At 44.3% G+C, this 22690-nt stretch overlaps 1 long non-coding RNA gene across 1 annotated transcript in view; it reads right to left on the bottom strand.

Moving 5' to 3' along the window:
• The window catches only part of LOC134513461 (uncharacterized), a 40529-nt gene extending 22248 nt beyond the window's left edge, over window positions 1–18281 (bottom strand). The window contains exons 1-2 of the long non-coding RNA XR_010070433.1: window positions 17858–18281; window positions 8531–8642 (exon numbers count right to left, since the gene is read on the bottom strand). This is a non-coding gene — a long non-coding RNA (uncharacterized LOC134513461). The remainder of the gene's footprint in view (window positions 1–8530; window positions 8643–17857) is intronic.
• Between the last annotated feature and the right edge of the window lie 4409 nt (window positions 18282–22690).

Here is a 22690-nt window from a genome sequence, read left to right as displayed (position 1 = left end):
TGGGGGAGACCAAAACCCCTCATAGCAGGTACTATTTTCAAGGAGATAGTAAGTACTGTTGTAAATGTGTCTCAAACAGGCTTTCCATTATTTCACCACTGTTTAGTTTAAGCTGTTAAAAACCCTTCCATATGTTTTGAAAACATTTCAGGGTGTCGACGGCAAGCATTTATAGCCATAGAATTAATCATTGCTATGAATTCTAGAATTGCACCAGATATGTGGAAAGGCTTTAAGGTTACATAGCTTTCAACAATCAAAACAGGGGAACTTCATGGCTCATTCTAGCATCCATACGCTAAATTGCTGACACACTAATAAGATCCTTGCTCTAAAGGAACAGCAGCATTTGTTCTTGATGTAAACGGACTAAATATTCAGTTGCTTAATGTTATTTTTTTTTTTAAATCAGTAATTTTAGAGCAAGAGCTTCAGATAAGCATATATTCCATGGAATAATGTTGTAAGTAAAACACAGCTAGAGTGCTTGGAACTTAATTGTATTAAGAAATTCTAGAACACAAGGCTGGTTTACTCTGCTCAGCATGCACAGCTAGGCAACGGGTGAAAAAAACTGAGCCACTTGCACAGCCTCCTTTGCCTCTTTCTTCCCTTCTTCATACCATATTATCTCTGGCTTTGCTGACATATGTTTGTGTGTATGTATACATATGTACACACACACAAATACACAGCAGAGTATATTAGCCTTGTATCGTAGAATTTCTTAATACAATTAGTTTCAAGCATATATAAAAATATATATATAAAGGAACATAAAGGATATACACATTTCTATGCAGAATGGTGAAAATCTTTCTGGAGGAAATAAAATTTTTCACCATTCTTCACAGAATAAAGCAGACAGAAATGGCAACACATATCAGAAAAGCAGCTATCAACTCTGCAAAATCAACACTGCAATAAGAAAATATTAATCCTACTCTCAAAGTATACAGAAGGTGATGAGGGCAAGGGAAAAAAGTACTATAAACATTATTGTAAGAAGATCTCTTAACAGCCTATGGCCTTCAGAAGAGCGCACAAACTCTTCCCAAAGCTTTTACTACAGTTAAGTAGCTAGAAAGGTTGTTGACTTTTATTTCTGAAATTGAGCAAAAAAAGTTTGAAAAAAATAGAAAAAGTTCAAGACAGTAATGGAGAATGGCATTACAGGACAACTGGATGTGGCAGTTAATACATGTACAAGCTGTGATGGCCTTGAAGACAAAAGCAAGAAGTTGCATCTAATGAATAAAGGTGGGTCAAGGGAGGAGGGCAAAGAGATGAGTGATCTGGTGAAAGCAAAGAGACAAGAGATCTCTGCACAGCATCCTTGAGTGCTAAAAGCAAATTCTCTGCCCTTACACAAGGTAAGAATAAGGAAAAAAAAAAAAGAGAAGAGAAAAAAAAGAGAGAAGTACAATGAAGAGGACAGAACCACTCAGAACTCCTCCAGGCAGACGCTGAAAGACCAACTATTGACTGAAATACACCTGGATGCCCCGAAGACACTGGGGAAAAAAGTCTCTGAGCAATATCCCTCTTTTCCACTGATATTCTTGCTTTGCTATAGGCAGAAGCTCTGGAGTTAGTTTTCTATACTCTGCATTATCAAAGGAGGTACGTATTCAATCAAAGGGCATACAAGGGAGGGGGGAAGAAAAAAATCTTCAGCAACACAAGACAGAAAGTTACCGAAAATATCTCCAATTTACTCGCAAGAAAAATCAAGCGCCAGTGACAGGAAGGCTGAATCGGAGCAAAATGCTGGCTATCCATATTAAATCAAGAGAAGTGTTGTTAAATAAAAGCTACGTTTACATCCACAGCTAAAAAGATGCCTCAAGCCATCATCTGGAAAAACACTATGTCACTGCAAAGCACGTGGCTTCCTTCTCATATCCTTTGTTCGTTTATTTGTTTCATAATAACTGTTTGAAGCTTTAGGAAAAAAAACATAACGGCCTGTATACAGCAGTACAAAAAAAAAAGGGGGGGGGATTTCATGCATCTTGGCCTATAAATTACTGCTTAAAGGGAAAAGAGTTATGAGCCAAATTCAACTCAAGAGAGTCATCCTTCCCAATTCAGATTTGTTGTAGAGCTACAGGATTAGATCGTCTTCTTTTACTGTGTTTTTAAACAAAACAAGCACATTGTATAATGCCTATTTCGCATATCATTAACAAAGAAAACTTCCCAAGAAGCATGGCTATTTAATACTGTCACTTTTCAAGCAAAGAGTTAAAGCACATATCTGAACAATTTATGGTTTTGAGTGTGGCTTGAGTAGGAACAGCAGCTCAGTACTGAAAGCTTTCCATTCATATCATCAACTGTATTCTCTTCATAACAAGTGCATATGTAGGCAGATGGATTGTGCCTTTTCCAACAGCTGCCCCATCATTTTGAAGATGATTTCCATAAACAGCTTGCATGGGTAAGTAGCACGGGTCAGCTTTCCCCTTTTCCTTCCCTTCTTCCAGGCCGGCAGACAGAACTTCTGCAGAGTCAAAACCAGGTCCCCGCAGATGAGAGCGGCTCTTCCCTTTCCAACAGGGACAGGGAGGGAAGCAGCTTTTTTAAGAATACATCCATTAATTCACTAGGGGGGTGAAGAAGGCTCGACTTGACCTACCCAAATCTGGAAGCCAGGGCCCGAAAGCAAGACCCTGCCTTCCAAGTGAGACAGTGACCTCAGCAAGTATCACCTACAACCACATACACCAGAGTTTAGGGTAACACAAAGCCAGTAGAGAGGAATTAAGGACCACTGCTCTAACATTCTTCTCAAGTTTAGCCCTCACAGGTTTTAAGAGGCAGCTGGCAGAAGAGTGGGTTACATGTCTGAAGCTGTTTTTCTGGAAGAAAACTCCTTGTGTGGATGTAGTGAGATTAGAGGCTGCAGCAAACAGTCCCAACATACTACTGCATTTTCCAAGAGGAAACACACTGAACTTTGAGACAGTACGTAATTCAGGAAGAAGAGTAATAGAATGGGCATTGAAAGAATTTCCTGCCAAAGCACAAATATTATCAATATGCAAATCTTCACAGGAGGTACTTATTGCTTTTCATATTAAATACTCTGCCTACGCAAGTTCTCTCCTATTGCTCAATCCTCTTCTTCAAACATATAGCGAAGCTTTCCAGATGATTAGACTATATCAAGAATCCTCTGCCTAGATAGTGTTTCTCAAGTGCGTCCAACTTCCATGAATTTCATTACAAGGTCACAGGAAATTCTCTGGGTTGTCAATAAAGCCAGTTTTAAGCCCAGAAAGGCTGCAAAAGCACTCGCCTAAAATCTTGTTATTTGTTGAACCACATCTCTTATTGTCCTGTTTTGTTAACAGTAATACCCACCCCTGTCATTCACAAATATAATCTGTTATCAGTAATTTCCATTTCTTTTTTTGCTGCAGATTCTCACAGAAAATTCTGCTACTTCTACAATGCATGTAAGCCCTACCTCTGACACCTACCTTGGGCCTGAACTCAGTCAGTATATTGCTAAATCTGCAGTACTTGTAAATCAAATGTTGTGTTCATATTGGCTCTCCTTCCTCTGAGTTCACTACAAGCTTTTCAGAGTTTCTTAAGTTTACAAGAAAAGGTTTTTGCAAATCTCTACCTGTTTCACCTGCTCCCTCAGCTGTACTTACAAAACAAAAAGATCAACCTGAAAACACAGCTTCATGAGTGTCTGTCCTGACTTCAAATCCACGTACCATCCAACCAAACCATCATCTTTCAAGATATTTAAAGCCGGACAAGTAACTGGCTAAGAACATATGTCTTCTGTCCTCCTCCATTTTAATTAAGCAAACAACTCAAAGCCACCTACCCACACAAACAGTTTCTTCCAAACCCATCCCTCTGCCCCCCTGGTTTTCCTCTCACTCTTCCTGTTTGTCCCCTGCCCACGTCATCTGGATTCCACTTTGATGCCACTGCTCTTGAATTAAATTGTAATCCCTTGTTGGGAGAGTTCATAGCTTACTACAGACGGTGAAGCGCGCAAGATGATCTACTGTGCAAATCCTAACAGGAGGCTTCAAGCACTACTGAAATACAATATAATCTGAATCTATGGCACATGTACAAATCTACACTGAAAGCCGTTTGCAAAGCATGGATTACTGAAGCTTCCTCAAATATAGAGCACACTTTCTTAACGTTGCAGATACTGCTTTAGCTACCTACATGTCAATAATAAGGTCTCTGACCAGGATATTAGCTCCTTTAAAAAAAAAAAAAAAATCAGAAACTCCAGAGAGTCTTAGGTTATCGGTATCTGAAGTGAAATGCAAAGGGACAGATTAATGTTTAGATTATGCCCCCTCATACTTTTATATGAAAATGCATACATATTTGAGAAACAAGGATACCGATGACAAGAAAAAACAAGTTAACAACAAAACTCTCTTTACCAAAGGTACAGATATTAACATACATACCAACAAGATGCATATCTTCTCTCAAGAGTGAATACGCTAGTGCTTTCTGTATCAGCTTCAATCAGTTACGTGCTACAACCTCGCTGCTCTTTTTCTGGTATGATAGCAATCATCATTAAATACCATCTCAATCACAAAAACGGTTCTCTATGTCCTGGGGTCATATTTAAGCACAGGGGTCCACCCACACATAAAACTAGTTGGCAGGACTGGAGCCTTGACGTTGTCTCAACTGACTTCTAGAAAAGTATGAATCAGCTTTCAGCCGTTTCCTCCTCTTTTTGTGAAAGGGAGGAGGGAAGGAGAATGAAAGGGAAGGGAGAAGGGGGAGGATCGCTGAACCTCAAACAGCTGAGATGCCGCGATACGTCAGAGGTGAACCCAGTTGCACGAAATCTCCCTGACCTCCCTCGCATTTTACAGGGTTGGGCCTCTTCCAGGAAAAATTATTTTATAATTTTTTTTCCATGGTTGCTATAATTGGTGCATTTTGAGTTTCCAGAACTCCTGTAAGTGATTGCTTCCTACAAGGCCTAGGATTTCAAACTGTAAATGAACCTTCGCAGAGATGCTAAACATGCGTAATAATCTTGTAAAAACTTCAGCAGAGTTTAGAAATGAAGCCAAGCAACCTGCACGGCCAAGCAAGCTGCATGGAAACTCACCTGTAAAACCTCAGAATTGAGTTTGTAGTTAAAGCTATAACCTAATTGATTCCATTTTTGCCTTTTTTTCCCCTACCAGAGACTGGATGACTTATAGATATTCAGACACAGACATCACAAGAAAGATTAAGCAGTACATAGAAAAGTTTGGCCTAAATTCATATGTCTGTGATAAACCAAATAGAACAGAAGTTTTAAACAGACAACTATGCTTTAGGTGTCAAACATTTCTTGACGTCTGTGGCAGTTGGCAGCTGCAAACATCCGACTGAAAGCCCCATCTGCTGCTTCACAGCTTCCAGTCGAGGATGTTTACAGTCGCTCACTGTCAACAGCAATACACATTCCTCAGCTGTTTACTTTATATTATTAACATGCAGAGGCCTCCGCGCAGGTTAGTTAAGATCGCTGCAACTTCTGTTGCTGTGTGGCTGCCCACAGATGTACACGGGAATGTTTTCAGAAGTATTTACAAATGAAATAAAGTACCGCTTCCAGAAGAACATTTGCAAACAGACAGGCGTATTTTCTGTTCAAGCTTCTAGAATTACGTTGCCTATTTTACAGCCAGTAAAAATAAAGATGTACGAAAAGAGCAACTTGCTTCCACTATTGCATTTGTTTTGTTCTCCCAGAGACCAGAGCAATCCTGTCACATTCATTACAAAAAACGCACCACTCCACAACTAAGTTCGCTTATCAGCGCAGTGACTAAAGATAGCAACTGGCGCGAAAATAGAACCAAACCCTTTCTAAGGCTATTTCACTACAGTGTCTGGGATGTCTTCCTTCCCCACAGAAAAGTGAATGCGAGGGAATTATGTGATGTTAGAAGTTAGTTTATGCAACATTTGCTTCCAAATAAAACTGTGGAAAAAAACCACCCAACCCACAGGGGACTGTGGGGAAGACGGAGGAAGTTGCGTAGCAAGCTCTGCAAAGGCTTCAATAAATTTCAAACCTGTTAGAAGATTTCTACAAATTATCTGAGCTAACCAGTTGCTGCTACACTTCACGTAGTTGGCAGAATGGCATTTCTCACCAAACGAAAAAGCCAAAAAGATCTGGCATAATATTGTCCCGGTTGTACAGTTCTGCTGTTTGTTTTTCATTCTATCTCCCGTTTCCTTATTAAGTTAATGATGGGGAAAATTAAAGATTAATCACTCAACTATTTTTCTGAAGTCATATGAAACCGCAGCAGGCAAGCAGAGTGATTATATCACTCTAATTAGAAGGTGTTTTTTTCCTTGAAACTTTCTTGCCCCTAAATGAAATTACCACACTGTAAACCGAGTAGGTTATGAAAAGACCGTAGCCGGAACGCAGAAGCCTGCGGCGTATTTACTCAAACTGATAAGTGTGAAGGATCTCTATAAATCACTTCCAAAAGTCAGGGTTATATTTTCTATACTAAGGTTGAGAAAATTAATCTTTCAGGCAGCAGGTGAAAACAAGCAGAATTATGTTGGGGCCTTTCCCTTTGTTCAATACCAACTTTGAGCTATTAAAGCTTCCTAGGGAACCACATTTTCTCAATGGGTCGAGTCACTAAGGAAACAAAGCAAACTTTATCAGTGCTGCACAACTCTACATTCCAGGAATTCCTAGCACTTGGCATCTATATACCACGCCAGAGCCACGGGATCCACTCGACCTCTCCTTAGCAGAGCCACCATGACAAGCTATGAAACTCTCAGTAAGGTGCCCAACTTCACAAAGTTGCCAATACCAGGAGGTACTGACATCCCCACCTGAGGTCCGCCGCAGCACAGGAGGGTAAGAAGTTTCATATAACACTTTTGGAAAAAGGAAAAAAAAAAAAAAAAGAAAAAAAGAGTTCCTCTTCTGGCAACTTCCATCTTGCTTATCACAAGCCAGCTAAGAATACCACAAATAGTCACCTTGCAAAACTCTATGTACCATTAAAAAAAAAAAACAAACAAAAACCACAACATAAAATGTTGCTTAGATGCAAATCTCTGATCGCAGAGTTAAGAGATCCCAGCTTAATTACACCTAGTCATGAAACAGAGATGAGCCTTTCATCTGTAAATGTACCAGCCTAATATCTACAATTTAAAGGGGGAAAAAGCAGGGAGACTATAGATCCTACTACTCTGAATTAATTAGATGAAGGACATTATGTCAGCAACAATGTGCAATTCCACTCCATGTATGGCTTCCTTTCCGCCTTTAGAAGACATCAAAGGGATTATATCTGTACGAAAGTCAAGGCAAGGTCAACCTAAAACTGTGAGGCATTTTATCACACAGTATGGACTGTTAGGCAAGAGAATGCAATCAGTTATCTTTACTGCTCTGTTTTTTAATTTGTACAGTATTCTTACAGAGGTGTTCAGGCAGAAAGTGTCCAAGACACGAATACCAATCAACAGGGCTTGATACATGCTCATCTTGATACGATTTTGAACAAATAACGGTAAGAAAAATGGAACAACATTCCAACTTTTCAGCATCTGCATGAACTTACAGCTCATGTCACAGAAGGAGAAAGAGGCAAACTGGTGGCGCTTAAGCACTGCTCAGTTGAAAAAAATTCAACTGTTTTTCCTCTCACCCTCCCGAAATTTCCAAGCCAGATGAATGGATTATTGGTGATAAAGAAAAAAAAATAAAAACAACACAAAAAGCACAAAAAAAAAGGCAACTAAACCAAAATTTTCCAAGCGCTGCTAGAACTCAAAAATAGGGCCTCTGTATTTTCCATCACCTCCCATACAGATGTGAGCTGATATGTAAACTCAGACAGGTAAATTAGTTCTTAATCATATTAGAATAACACTGGGATACCAACAGATAAAAATGCAAATTCAAAACTGCATAGAACTTGAAAAAAAACCTTAACTTGTGGCAATTGTTTCCTGACTTGCTTTGTAGCATACATTTTCAAATTCGCTTGTCAAAAACCTTAAGATCATCATTAAATATGGGAAAAAAAAATATTCCTCCTCTTCCTGTCACTGACAGCACAGGAAGATTAAGCACACATTACTTAAATGAACTCAAGTTCACAGCTGTTATGATACAGCATGAGTATCTCCAACTGTTGCCGATGAATTCGATTTCCCAACTGCATTTGAACTCGCTCTAAAATGCCTGAAAAAGTAGGCTCCCCCTGCACCGAGCAGGCAGTTGCAGACAAGGAGTTGCAATTACATACCAAATGAGATCAAAACGTCTGGATGTTTTGGAATGAGATGTCAAAACTATTGGTAAAAGTATGAACAACAGGTAGTGCATTTTCTTGAGCCTCCTCCCAAGAGTCTCTCCGCATTGCCTGATCATTAGGGATTTTAATCAGTTTTTAATCCATCTAGGTGAACAGATACTACAGTGCACCTCAGTAGAAATATATCTGGAGAAAAAACAAGAACTTACTTCTTCGATACCAGCTGATCCTGCTTCAGTCCCCTTCATGCAAGATACCCACACCTCCAGGGAGAATTGCATTCTTCGGCCGCCAAAGACTGCTCCTCAGATTTCCAGGAATCTGTATCACACACATGAACAGAAGTTATTGTAATTCCAGAAGTTCAGTAGTTCAGATCACATAGTTCTCATTATTAGGACTGTCTGGAAGAAGTCAGATAGCTTTTAACAGCCATTATTAAAATGGTGTCCTTTTCTGGTACAGTCATTTAAAACTTTGAATGTGTTTAAAGTGACACATTACTCCTGAATGCATCTGTCTCTCAATTACAGGAGATAAAGGTTAACTGCTAAGGTAGCATAAGTATTCAGAACCTATAATGAAGTAGTTAAATTTCCCCACCAGAGATAGGCATAACGACTTCTCATTTATTATCTTAAGAAACGTACAGATTACACAACCAAAACCAACCATACAATAAATCTGAGATTGAGCATCACTTCAGAAAAGCAAAATCCCCAGAATCCTCCTAGTTAAGCCTTTAAGACAGAGAAGGAATTTATTCACATGATCATTCTGGAGGAAAAGGGACATAGAGAACCCCTGTGTATATGGATGGATGGACAGACATGCAAGATAGAACCAGATTATTCGGAAAAAACCAAAGACAGAGATTAAAAAGAGTAGAGCATGGAAAGAACACAATAAGGGGAACTAAAGTAAACCAATCTGTAGGAGAAGAATACACACATGACAGTTCTAAAATCTCAGTTATGAGCACATAACAAAAGCAGAAGAAATGCAGTAAGTCAGGCTTATTAACAGAAAAGTATATATTCGAAATATATTATTTAACAACTTGCACTCCTGACACGTTTTGAAGGTACTTAAACCAGTTCTGTATGCGAACATGAAATGAGGATGTCTTTGATAAACACATCTTCTCTGTCAACCAGCCAGCATCAGCCACAAGTGAAGGCTACGGGGGGATATCAGCGCTGTTTATACTGTGCTATAGAATCAGCGAACAACACAGTGGTGTTTACTCTGTGTTTCAGTGTCACTGTGAAGTCCACAAACCTTAAGGACTGGCCAGAAAGGAAGCTGCAGTAGGCTCAACTGTCCTTTTGTATCAGCTGGTAGAAGTGGGTGACGCGCACGTGGCTCAGAGCATTACTGTACTCGTTGGCAGAGCTGAGCGCTGTGCCAGTTGCTGCTCCACTGTGGAGTGGAACAGGTGACAGGCCTGAAGCCCTGCATAGAATAGTTTGGGTTAGAAGGGACTTTTAAAGTTCATCTAATTCCAACCCCCCTGCCACGGGCAGGGACACCTCCCACTAGACCAGGCTGCTCAAAGCCACATCCAGCCTGGCCTTGAACACTTCCAGGGATGGGGCATCCACAGCTTCTCTGGGCAACTTGCTCCAGTGTCTCACCACCTTCACAGTACGGAATTTCTTCCTAATATCTAATCTAAGTCTCCCCTCTTTCAGTTTAAAATCATTACCCCTTATCCTATCACTACACTCCCTGATAAAGAGTCCCTCCCCATCTTTCCTGTAGGCCCCCCTTTAGGTACCAGAAGGCTGCTATAAGGTCTCCCAGGAGCCTTCTCTTCTCCAGGCTGAACAACCCCAACTCTCCCAGCCTGTCTTCATAAATATGCATCATTGTGTCAGTTCTCAATGCAGAATGCTTAAATCGGTGGTTTTCCATTTCAGATAAATACAAAGACCACATACTGGGTCAACACAAGATAGAGATTGTATATTGGACAAGAAAACAGCCCCAAATGGCAATAACTCCTTCTTGTGGTTATTTGGGAGAAGCACTACTCAAGAGAGCATAACATGCCAGAACCCAAGCTTAGCAAAGAACATTTACTTAGCTTTAACGGGGTGAATAAACTACCTATAGTACACAACTTATTCAGCCTCATTCTCTATATACAAAGGGAAGGCGAAGTACTGCCGCAGTGAGAACAAGCCTCTGGCACAGGGGACATGCTACAGGCAGTGGGTGGTCCATGTCCGAGATCCCTGCACATAGGAGTGAACATATGTTTGGGCTGGCCAGAACCATCTTCAAACACAAAACTCTGCCCAAACATCCTCCAAGAATTTCTAGGATGCTTTTGTCCTGTATTTTGCAAACTGTTCCCTAACTCACATTTCTTACGTCCTTTATTCAGGACATGTAATTTGCTCTGAAGTTATACTTCTGGGGAATGTATTTTATACCACATTGTATTCTTGAAGAAAGGCTGGGACTTGAAGTCTGATCCTTATGTTGGTCCAGCGACGCACACCTCACATGCTACAAGTTTACCTGCATATTTCTGATCTCATGGTCAGGTAAATCAATGCAGGAATCGGTTCTGTTTGCCCATAGCCAGGATACAGCACCCATCCCAACCCCCTTGCAAATACAGAGAAGGCCATTTTTCTCTTCCCATCACTCTTTTTCTTGTACAGAGCTCAAAAACACAACTGGGACATAAAGACTCTCAGAATAATTAGCACAATCATAATGCTTGTCCGTCATCTCCAGTAGATCAAAAAAAACCACAGCGTCTTACCACAAGACTATTTTTACTTAGTGTGCTCCACGATGAACTACACAAGCCCCAGACACTGCAGGAGAGTCTGCAAGGCTTCAGCTTACACTTTTTTTACCTATGAGGTTGTGCAATGCATTGATTACTCTTGTCCCAAAGGTACTTGAACATTACCAGAAATTAGTGCTAGATCCAAGAGAACTGCGGGATGCTACATTAAGCAACACATCCACTAGAAGTGTGCAGAAAGCAACTTCGTTAACAACACCACATGCTAAAGTAATTTAGAAAATGCTTCTTTCTTCATAGCACTACGACGTAAAACCTTAACAGCAACATTTGATGAACAAAACTAGAGTTCATGTGCAGCAAATGCATTAACTTTCGCACACATACAGACAGGGGCAATGCACCTACTCAAGTCCCATTCTTCACTTATTTCCAACAGCCTCCCCTTTCCCTGGGTATGACCAGGCTTATGGCATGAGGGAACAGAATGAGGCTAAACATCAGCCTCAAGGTAGTTAGAGACTTGCTTGTTCCCACAGTTTGTAGTTAAATACTCTGATCTATTGGATAAAATGCTGACATCATACCGACAAAGCCATGAATCTGAATCCTGTTGATGTTACACTTCCAAATTTCTCTTAACCTGTATTCTCATCAGCGTGAAAAGGTCTTTCCTCCCAGCTTTCCAGAAGCAGAAGCTAGAAGAGACTAATACGCACAAGGGAAAAACATCCACTGTGTTAGCGAGAGAAACAATTCAGTCCTACGGAGGCTGACCACCTAAGGAAGGGGAGAGGGTTTACCAGCATAAATGTCCTAGTCAAGCCATTGTGGAAGCACCAAACTGCTTGAGAAACACAGATGTCAACACCGACACCCCAAAGGACGCACATACTAGAAAGTCCTGTGAGAGGAAAAAATGGAGTGAGCCCCAGTTTGGAACAGATAAAACACAGCCTCACGCAAGAGATCAGAGACAGGTAGGAAGAGGGCACAAAGAGAGAAGAAACCCTTCAGGCACTGGGAACTTAAAAGTATTATCCTTCGCCACCTTCACCCCAAAATTTCCAGTATAAGTCAGAAATAGTTACTCTAAGTGCCACCCACACACAGCCTTCTACAGATGCAAACGAGCAGTGTAACTGCATTACGCTCCTGATGAGCGGAAATAATTGTCCAGAAGTTACAGAAAAGGAACAGAAATGGGGACAAGAGGACACCTATGAAATGGTTTCCTATCCAAAAAAACTTTTCTGATGTTTATTAGCAGAGAAAATCCCCAGTGGATAAATACAGCTTTCACAGTCAGCTAAAAATTAGAGCTATTAGAACGTATCTTGACAGCTCCAAGAACAGCTCTCGGTTGCTTAGACTTATAGAAAGTTTATAATCAACTTGCCACAAAAGCTTTAATTTTCAACATCTGTCATTGAAGAAAAACACTGGAGCAAGACCAGAATTTATTTTTCAAATGTATTAATAACTAATCCCCTTGGATTATGTCAAGCACGTCACATTAGGATGGCTTGGGCTCACCTTGACCAGTGAGTATGCTAAAAATGCAACTAAACCCATCTACACTTGCGCTCCAACTCGTGCTTCTTTTAAATTTCAAATGTTTACACAGGAAAGGAATCTGTTGGACTAATGCTGATCAAGATTACACTACCGTCCTGTTTTATTCAGCATGAAGTGTTACAGGCAAATAAAGTCTTAGAGAATAATGTATAACTTCTTTTCTACACACCTGAATTTAAAAGAGAAGGAGGAACTTTTCTTTGCAAAAACGTACTTGGCTATGGTTGGTTCTGTTATTATAAAAGGTACATTTATGCAGTACAAGTTCTTGGTGCAAAGAGTTATATACGCAAACAGTTGGATTAACAAACCAAAGCTGAGAATGAACTTTTCCTGTTTCTGTTAATTTATGGCCCGATGTTACATTCCTTTCATGCAATGCCATAATCTTCAGTGAATGACTTCACATTATCCTCCTCAGAGTAATCTAGGAATGCAGATACAAAGAACATCAACCACCACCATCATAAGACTCTCCCTTTTAACCCTCAAGGGTTTAGGTGGCTGATAGAGTTTTAGATATGAATAAAACTTTAAACTTCCATGATCAGCTGCTACTAACCCTTTAAGTACACCACTTTCTGCCAGTGGGTACATGTACCAACACTGAAACCAGTAGCAGACCTCCAACAGTCCAAACCTCCACATGGTTCACAAACCCTCTGCTCACCCTGTCACACCTCAACTGCTGAAACGCAGGAATGTGCTTTTCGAAGTGCAACTTCCAGATCTGTCCCTTAGCTCAGGAGTTTCAGAATGGATTGGCTGCACCAAAAACCTTTTTGTACAATACAAACAATAGGACAAGAAGCGTTCAGGTTTAAATACCCCCTCGGTCTGTCTCAGGTCAGAAACCAAAACTTGGCTTTCACTACCCAAGTTGAATGCCTACGTCAGTCTCACCTCTGTGCCTGGTAAGATTATGGAGCAGATCCTCCTGGAGGCACTGCTGAGGCAGAAGAATAATGAAGAGGTGATTGGGTGCAATCAACACAGCTTCACCAAGGGCAAATCGTGCCTGACAAACCTGGTGGCCTTCTATGAGGAGGTCACAACATCAATAGACAAGGGGAGAGCAACTGACGTCATTTACCTGGACCTGAGCAAAGCTTTTGACACTGTACCACATGACATCCTGGTCTCCAGGCTGATAAAATATGGCTTTGGTGGACTGACAATTCAGTGGATAAGGAACTGGCTTGACGGATGCACCCAAAGAGTGGCTGTCAATGGGTCCACATCCAAGTGGAGGCCAGTGACGAGTGGAGTCCCTCAAGGATCAATACTGGGACTGGTCTTGTTTAACATCTTCATCAGCAACATGGACAGTGGCATAGAGTGCACCCTCAGCAAGTTTGCCGACAACACCAAGCTGCGTGGGGCAGCTGACACACTGGAGGGAAGGGATGCCATCCAGAGGGACCCTGACGGGCTGGAGAGGTGGGCCCATGCCAACCTCATGAAGTTCAACAAGACCAAGTGCAAGGTCCTCCATCTGGGTCGAGGCAATCCCAAGCACCAATATAGGCTGGGCAGTGACTGGCTTGAGAGCAGCCCTGAAGAAAAGGGCTTGGGGGTGCTGGTGGACAAGAGGCTCAACATGAGCTGTCAGTGTGCACTAGCAGCCCAGAAAACCAATCGTATCCTGGGCTGCATCAGGAGAAGGGTAGCCAGCAGGTCGAGAGAGGTGATTCTCCCCCTCTACTCCACTCTCGTGAGACCTCACCTGGAGTACTGCGTCCAATTCTGGAGCCCCTACTACAAGAAACATATGGACATGCTGGAATGTGTCCAGAGAAGGGCCACGAGGATGATCAGAGGGCTGGAGCACCTCTCCTATGAGGACAGACTGAGAGAGTTGGGGTTGTTCAGTCTGGAGAAAAGAAGGCTCCAAGGAGACCTTATAGTGGCCTACCAGTATCTTAAGGGGGCCTACAAGAAAGCTGGTGAGGGACTTTTTAGGATGTCATGTAATGGTAGGACTAGAGGGAATGGATTAAAACTAGAGATGGGATGATTCAGACTGGACGTTAGGAAGAAGTTCTTCACCATGAGGGTGGTGAGACACTGGAACAGGTTACCCAGAGTGGTGGTGGAAGCCCCATCCCTGGAAGTTTTTAAGGCCAGGCTGGACAGGGCTCTGAGCAACCGGATCTAGTGGGAGATGTCCCTGCCCATGGCAGGGGGGTTGGAACTAGATGATCTTTTAAGGTCCCTTCCAACCGTAACGATTCTATGATTCTGTGATCCTTGTGGTGATGCCATCCATGCTTTCTCCAGCAATTTCAACAGGAGAGGCTCAGTCCAGGACCTCCTGCCACCCAAGAGAGCAACACATTCAAATCACTCCTCCAAATCAGCAAGATGACCTAAAAAAGAGCCTTTGGAAAAGGGGACCTTGCTCAGACAACTCATTCCGGGACAGCGTTTGCAACTGCAAATAATACGAATGGATCAACACCTTCACCCAGCTAGACCCAAGACCTAAGCCTCTACAAAAGCTGACCTGCATGGCAGATCGCTCTCCACATGTCCCACCGGTCAGCTGAGGCACTCTGCTCATTTACTCTGAGGTGGCCAGAGGACACCTTGCACGGCCTTTCCCAGCAGGTCATACAGACAGAGCAAGTGCCAACTGCTGCTGGGCATCAGAGCAGCTGCAGGTCAGGCATCTGCATGCACCTTAAGCCACCTTGAGTTTTGTGCCTCCTCCTTCTGTCAACTGTACAGAAAGTACAGACACACTCTTGGCGTGTTTATCTTTGCTCAGCTTTCTAAAGATTCAGTGAAATGAATCACATGCAGCACTTGTATCCATTGTACTAAAATAAACAAGACTCAACCACAGGATCTCTTTTTAGTATTCAAAGCATCTGCACGTTGGTGGAGGCAGCCCCCGTGAAAACACTCCCCCAGATGACCCCCCGCTAGGGTTTAACAGCTCCCAACCCCATGGAGTACCAGGGCAGTTACTTGGCTGCAAACGCAGCTCGAACATCACATCTGACTTCATGGTTAAGGAAGCGGATTCCAGCTACAAAAGCAGCATTGAGAAAACAGCTTAGAAAAGTACAGCAGCACTGTCAGGGCTCTAACTTTATAAGTAGATTTATAATTAAGAGTCAGAACTAATAATGAGTTTTTCAATGGTAACAGCAAAGAGCTAACGATCTATCAGGAATCACAGACGTTGCATTTAACACTTAGTATCTCCCTCACTTCACATGAGGAAACAGACAGACTTACAAATTCGACATATGACACAAGAGGTCTCAACACACGAAAAATACCGCTGGAGATATTAAGCTCACCGGGAAACCTATCCTTCAGAAAGTGAACATATCAGAAATTAATCTTTACCCAGATCTTTCGACAGCAACCTCATACATAGCACTTCCAACCTTAGTACCTATATGCGTTTTGGTTACAACAAAGCGATGGGCAACAGCCATAAACAGGTAGCACGTGTTCTAACGCAGGTGTGTTAGCTTTGACTTTTAATAGCCAAGGTTTTTTTTGGAAGAGGGTTGTTATCTTCTGCAACCAATCTATTTAAACTCAGGCTTCTCCATCCAAATAGATGGAGTTTAGAAGAGCTTAAAAGTGACTCGCAGTAGACACAGAAGTAACCTTCAAGGTTACCTTGCCCTACGTGCGGCCTCAGGAAGGAGAAAAACACAGTTTCAGCAAAGGAATTTCTTGCCTGGCTGGAGGCCACACCCGCCACAACAACCCATGGCAGGAAAGCATTTGGATTCACAACTCTACCCCTAGCACCCAGCCGGAGGCAAAGCAAAACTTTCTCATTTTCCAAGAAGAAAAGAAACTCTTGCTCAATAAGTAGCAATTATGCTGCAGAATTTATATGCTGAGCACGGCTGAATGTACGAACACCAGATCAGTCAACCATAGCTTTAGCGCTTTGAGTATGATTAACAGAATGAACTTTCAAAGGTCAATTAAATGTCAACACATTTTAAAGAGATATTCTTCTTAAGTTGGGCCCATGTGTAACAGTACCTTCCAAAGCTGCTGTGCCACTTTCACCTTAAAATTCTACCCATCCTATACTCACATGTACAGACACAAAGATGATAACTAATTAACCTTTGATAGAAAATAATGGCTATTTACGCTCCTGGCTTCCTGTCGCTAAGCTGTCTTTTATTACTTGTGTCTAATCCAGTAGACGGAGACACTCTTCTCCATCTCCCCAAAATTTCATTTCAACTGTTCAGGGTGTGAGTGAAGGGAGAAGAAAAGGAGAAAGAACAGTTTGAAAGTCTGATAATTTACTACATGAAAATGAGAAGTGGCTTTTGATATGCAATTGAGTCGCCTGGATATAAAACCGGGAGAGGAAGGCTGGGGGGGGGGGGAGCTGTAGCAGAATTAATTATGAACACATTAATCATCATTTTAGTCAGACTGGCGATATATCTTTTCACTCCTAAACATCTCTAGAAAAACAAATTTCAGGTGACTAGCTCAAGACATCTTAAAACTGACGCTGAAAAGCGGAACACTCGGCACAGAGCGGTTTAAATCACCTCTCACACTGGATGCTCAAATCATTACTCAGTTTAAAAACAAAAAAGTCCCCACCTCAGTAAGATGCGAAAGGATCGAAATCCTGACCAAGGCCTCACGACACGACTCTAAATCATTTTGACGTGAGCGGTATTTATTCAAGAGCGGAGATAAAACGTAAATTTGAGGGCAGGGAGAGCCCGGCAGAGCCGCGCTCTGTTCGGATGAGGAGAACACGGGATGCAGAGTTTTCCCCGGGAGGGCAGCGGCCCCGGCCCCTCTCCACAGGCAGCTCCGTGATTCTGGGAAGGGTATTCCGGAGGGTACCCGGCGGCCGGGGGACAGTCCCCGCCGGGTTCCGGGCCTGGTGCTCCCGGGCAGCGTCTCGGCGGCGGTTCTCCCACCAGGACGGGCAACGCTCAAAGTTTCTACAAACTTCCCAGAGGCGGGGGCTGCCTCAGATCCCACCCCGGCTCCCCGGGACCCGCACGGAGCTCCGTCCCGCCCGTCCCGTCCCGCCGCACCTGCGGCCCCGCCAGAGCGGGCAGCCCGGCCCGGCTCCCGCAGGTGCGGCGGCCCGTGGTGTTCCCCCCCCGACCCCGTCCACAGGCAGCGGGGGCACCAGCCCCGGGGCCCGCCGGCCTCCGCGCCCGCTCCTTACCTCACCTGGCCGGTCCCGCCGGGGCCCAACTTTCCCACTCCGGGCGAAACTTGCGGTGGGCCCGCTCCCGGCCGCCGCCACCACCGCCTCCAGCCCAGCCCGTCCCGTCCCGTCCGGCGGGGCGGGGGCCGGGCCCAGCCCCCCGCCAGGCCCTGCCACAGGGGCGGCGACAGGGGCCTGGGAGGGGAGCCGAGCCGCCCCCCCCCGGCGCCGCCGCGGCCGGGGCGGGCCGGGCCGGGCATTGTCCGCCCCCGGAGCGCCCTTCCCGGCGGGGGAGGGGGGCGCAGGCTCCTCCTCCCCTCGCCATGTTCTTTGTGTCTCCGGCGTTCCCCCTCACGGCCGCCGGCCCTGCGGCGCCGCCTCCCTCCGGCGAACCCCTTTCTCCCCTCCCGCCGCGGCGGGGCCGGGGAGCGGGGCCGCCGCGGCCGCAGGTGACCGACCGACCGACCGCCCCCACCCGGCCCCCCCACTCCCGCCGCCGCCGGAGGGGATCCCGTCCCGCTCCGCCAATTAGCTTAGGGGGAAAGGGGCAGCCCCGGCCAATGAGGCGCCGGGGAGCTCGGAGAGTCCCCCAGGGTGAGCCAATGGGGCGGGGAGCGGTGGGCAGAAGGCCCGCCTCCCCTCCCCTCCCACCCCACCCCGCCCCGCCCCGCCGCGCCGAGGCGGCCGCTGGCCGGCAGCGACAGCGGGGTCAGCGCTGTCGCCGCCGCGGGCCCGGCTCGGGGCTCCGGCGCTGAGAGGCGGTGTCGGCTCGCAGAGCTGCGGCGTGCTGAGCGGGAAGGAGCGGGCAGATCGTCCCTGTTGGGCCCCGCCGGCCCGCGCCGCGCCTTGACCCCTGTCCCCTCAGCGGTGGGCGCCGGGGCCTGCAGCGGCCTCAGCACCCCGGCCCTGCAGCCCTGCCGCCCTGCCCCGCCTGCCTCCCTCCCCGGGTACTAATTGGTGAGGTGGGAGGGGTAGGAGGCAAAAAGGGCTTGCGGAAAAGCAGAAGGACATCCCGGCCGCGGTCCAGGGAGAGGAGAGGTTGGTGGGGAGCGGAGCGGCCTCATGAAGTGGGAAGCGTTGTCTCTGACTTGTCTTTGGCAGAGGCAAAAGCCGCCTCTGATTAGTCCTTCCATCAGCTTTGGAGTGTGAGGAGCACAGAGTCCCTTATATACCCAGAAGAGTGAGCAAAAGAAATAATAATAATTCAGAGATGAAAGCCACCGTCTTGGGGTGTCATTGCCTTTCCCATAACTGTTACACTCATCATGTGACCCACAAGTATACTCCACTCAGTAAGTCATGGTTATACACTCCAAAACTGGGTGTATGTATTGTTTAATATCAAAATACATTACCTTGCTTGTTGCTTAAACTTTCATCATGTTTTATATGTGTGTGTGTGTGTATGTATATAACATGTATATATTATACATGTGTTTCATATTCCAGTCCTCACAATCAAGTAAATCTCTTTTTAGGCTATCCCAATCCTTCTTTCTCCTGGCTGTCCCTCCCAGCCCCACCATCAGGAAATTTCACCAGTACAGCCCATAATTTGGTGCCAAGTCTGTGGATGAACCTGTTAAACTTCAGTGTAATGCCTGATCCGTCTGGAGCTTCCTTCTGCGAGGGAGCGTTCCCTCTGTGGCATCTCCCTTTAGCCAGCTTCTTACCCACCCTGCAGCACCTTGCCAGCCCCTGTCACAGCTTTCTGTGAAATCGTGCCAAATGCTGATCGAGGTCTAGTCCCACTGGATCTGCCTTCCCCTTATTCAGGAGCCTTACTTCTCACAGCAGGTACTGGTTTTGCCTCACAAGATTTACTTTTGGCAAAGCCCTGTTGCATTTTATCCCACTTTCCACTTAATTCCACCTGTTTCAGCACATTTTCCTTATACATTTGCTCTCAATCCATAGTGATTAGTGGTGGCAGACAAGTAGTCTGCAGTGGCTTGCTGCTGAGTTTGAATGCTGGCAGTAAGAGCGTGCTGGTGGCTAGCCCCTGTGGGCTTCCCCCTGCCTGGGAAGAACGTCTGTGACTCTTGCCCTTTGATGAGGATTGCCATAGTAGGAGTCCCATGGCAAAGATATAAGAATAATAGAGGCTAATTCCAGCTTGTATGCCATACACTGCGTCTTGTGCCCATGGGAGAGTCATCAATATTACAATTAACAAAAATAGAACTTGGATTTTTCTCCCATATGTGTCACGGAGGTCCTTCTTTCTCAGCCTCTTGAGAGCTGAGTACCAGTCCATAAGCACATCGGTGGCAGCATCCTCTCCTGCGTATCTCAAAACATAGCCTTGGCTTAGATTTTTTTTGCTGCATTTCTGTTTGTCAATTAAGATCTGACCTACTGAGCCGACTTGGTACCTTTCTGGCGTCTGGGGGGTTTTAGCCCAGAAGTTCAGGTGTTACTATTGTCTGTAAGGCTTGTATTTCTGTCACTGCCGGGCACAAGTCCGGGGACAGAGCCTGGGCATGCCATTGTGGTACAAACATCTTGCCAAGGACAGTCCTGCCCCCAACAACCCACAGCTCAAGTTGGACAAGATGTTAAGAGATGCTGAAGGAACAACGACATCTAGTATTTATACATGGAATAGTTATCTCAAGGCTCAGCCAAATCTCAGCAGCAGAGCAGAGCAAAAATTTTGGAGTAGTTTCAGATCTATACTCCACAAATCCCTCCTGCAAAAGCCATGTCCAGCTTCCTGATCCGTGGGTAAAATCAGACGTTCGTTGCTCACAGCAGATACATAGGTGATTTGCAACGCCTTTATGAGCCACCACTGATTGAGCTGTGGTAATTGGCCACGTTCCTGCCCATAAACTGTTTCAAATGTGAGAAAAGCATTTCCTGAGCTGCTTTCACGGGGGAAGAGGTTTGTGTTAGCATCACATCTCACTTTGCCATGGGCTAAGAAGAGCAGGGATGGGCACTGCTGCTCGGCTGATGTCTGGTGAGCTCTCAGCAGGCTTTAACACCCAGATGGATCAATCGGAAGGCTGGGTTAGCCCAATCTTGCCGACCTTTGAAGATCTGAACTTACTGTTTTACACTTAAAATAGCTTGGTAAACATATAAAGTTCAATCATATATTTAAGATGTGTGGAGTTATATTTACTAACTTTTTTCAGTCACAGTTTATTAATGTAATATCTGTGAGGGAAAGCTATTAGGCCCTGCCAAATGAAATGCTTTTTGAGTTAGAAAAAAATTGTGTCTACTTTGTTACGGGCATGTTTCTCACAAACGCAGTAAGTCAATGGTGTCCTTGTAGTGATTAATAGAGAAGCCATTCAGAGTCCTTGGGGGGGGGATGGGTTATTTTAATTACCAAGATAACTTCCTCATCAAAGCCATTGCTCAAGGACAAAACAACTGTGTTTTACTCACTTTCATTGCTCTAGTAAGATGAAAAAGTGTTGATATATTCTCCCCAGAGGTCATCAGAACTACAAACAAAGTTGTGGACCTAATGTATACACAGACTGGTGGACAAAGCCTGGGGTTCATTGTACTGTAAAAGAAGCTGAACAGAAGGGAAGGCGGAGATTAAACAAGACATTTGGAAAGAAGAGGTACCTACCCTACATGGCATCTGATTCGCAGCAGAGCTGCTGTGTGGGAGGCTAGGAGAAAGAAAAAGCACAGTCATTTTATTTTAGTTTTTAATGAAGGACAAACGCACTGCAACATTAAGGGCAAAACCAGTGATATATTCTTGCCTTTTCTGATCCAAACTCAAGAAATGTGGCTCAAATCCCGTTTGAGCCAATACTCATGACCTCACAGATTATTTCCACCAGAAAACCAGGGTCTACAAGGGTAGGGTTGGGAGTGGCACTGAGAAAGTTCCGCTTTCTTGTGGAAGAACATACCTTCTTCAGTATTTATTCAGTACTCCTAGCTTTCTTCCAGTTTGTTTTCTACAAGAAAGAAAGAGTCCTCAAGTTTCTCTCAGGCTCGCATTTTCCACCTTTCCCTTGCGGCTGTGACTGCCTCTCTCTGCCTCTTCTCTGTCTGTTTGCAGCCACAAACAACCAACATGTTCTGGCTGATGTTCCATTTCTGAGTAGCATGGCCTATACAGTCTGAGCTTTTGGGTGAAATTAATATTATGCCATTTTTCTTACTCCAAAAATGTTTGTAGTTAAAAAGTTGCAAAGTTAGGCACTCCTCCAAGCAACACATTTCAGCGATACAAAATTATTTTCTGCATAATCCAACTTTCAGTACAGCTCTTGGTTTTATGATGTCTAGCACAAGATGATCTGGTGTGGGTTGGCTGATAGATACAACCATAATGAACATGCTTAATAAATAATACAAAGATTGGGCAGTTCTGCCACTTCATTTCTGATTGAAAGTATAACTCAGAAAAACACCCTGATCCAAAATTTGTTTTCTTCTTCATTTAAATGATGGTTTCTCATCTGCAGGGGATGTAATGTGAATATGTAACACTTGGGCAAGAGGGGTTAGATCTTTGCCCTCCACTATTGTCTTCAGCACTGGAACACAGCGATGGGTTTCTTTGAAAGCACAGCAGACAGCTTTTTAAAGTGGCCTCGCTGGTAAAGAGGAGAGCTTCAGATGTCCAATTCGGTATTTTACCAGGCACACAGTGAGTTACAGTTAGGGAGCGGTATGTAGTGTTTAACCTTCAGAAAAGATGATCAGAGTAAGAGGAACCTTGCGGTTTTGCCACTCTGGACTTCAAAGTAAAATTAACACAGCTTAGAAAATACTATTTTACAATTTAATCAAAGGTGACTTTTAGACTTCAGTTCTCAAGTGTAGCAAAATATTCCTCTTGACTGATATGGTTCGATTTAGTGCCTC

Source organism: Chroicocephalus ridibundus, chromosome 3, assembly GCF_963924245.1.
Source record: "Chroicocephalus ridibundus chromosome 3, bChrRid1.1, whole genome shotgun sequence".
In the NCBI taxonomy this organism is placed as follows: Eukaryota; Metazoa; Chordata; class Aves; order Charadriiformes; family Laridae; genus Chroicocephalus; species Chroicocephalus ridibundus.
Note: the sequence above shows the minus strand (reverse complement) of the source record. Positions and strands in the feature narration are given on the sequence as shown.